This window comes from Rutidosis leptorrhynchoides, chromosome 1 (assembly GCF_046630445.1).
Source record: "Rutidosis leptorrhynchoides isolate AG116_Rl617_1_P2 chromosome 1, CSIRO_AGI_Rlap_v1, whole genome shotgun sequence".
NCBI classification, from domain to species: Eukaryota; Viridiplantae; Streptophyta; class Magnoliopsida; order Asterales; family Asteraceae; genus Rutidosis; species Rutidosis leptorrhynchoides.
This window is the reverse complement of record NC_092333.1, coordinates 640,461,558-640,462,270: the sequence shown is the minus strand read 5'-3', so window position 1 is coordinate 640,462,270 and position 713 is coordinate 640,461,558. Positions and strand designations below refer to the sequence as shown.

Sequence of the window (713 nt, the reverse complement as noted above, 5' to 3'; positions counted from 1 at the left end):
AGTCATGGATAGAATCGGCTCTAGACACTTTAGATGAACGAAAAATATCTTTTTTCTGGTGCCACTCATGTGAGTGGGAGGCTGTGTTATCAATAATTTTGTGAGCTTCGGTTGCGATTTTCTTCATAATGGAACCACCAGCTGCTGTGTCGATATTTTTTCGTGTAGCAACGTCGACACCTTGGTAGAATATTTGTACTATTTGATAAGTATCTAAACCGTGTTGAGGACATCCTCTCAACAATTTTTCGAATCTTGTCCACGCCTCATATAATGTTTCATATGGCTTTTGCGCAAACGTAACAATTTCTCCTTGAAGTCTAACGGCTTTAGATGCCGGAAAGAATCTTTTAAGAAATTTCTCAACTAAGACATCCCATGTGTCAATCGCTCCTTCAGGTAACGATTCTAACCAATCTTTGGCTTCTCCCTTTAAAGTCCAGGGAAACAACATGAGATAGATCTGTTCATCCTCAACTTCTCTGATTTTGAATAGAGTACAGATCCTATTAAAGGTTTGAAGATGTTCGTTTGGATCTTCTTTTGGCGTACCACTATATTGGCATTGATTAGTTACCATGTGTAGGATTTGTCCTTTGATTTCATAATCTAGCACATTAACATCTGGCTTAATAATGGCTTGACCTTGGCCCGTGCGTGTGGCTCTCATTCGGTCTTCCATACTTAGAGGTTCAGTTACTTCCATAATTGAA

General features: G+C 39.1%; 1 non-coding gene across 1 annotated transcript; it reads left to right on the top strand.

Annotated features, from left to right (window-relative positions):
- The first annotated feature begins 215 nt into the window (after positions 1 to 215).
- LOC139886934 (small nucleolar RNA R71) lies at positions 216 to 322 on the top strand. The gene has a single exon (XR_011772792.1). It is a non-coding gene; the product is annotated as a small nucleolar RNA R71 (small nucleolar RNA).
- Positions 323 to 713: the final 391 nt, after the last annotated feature.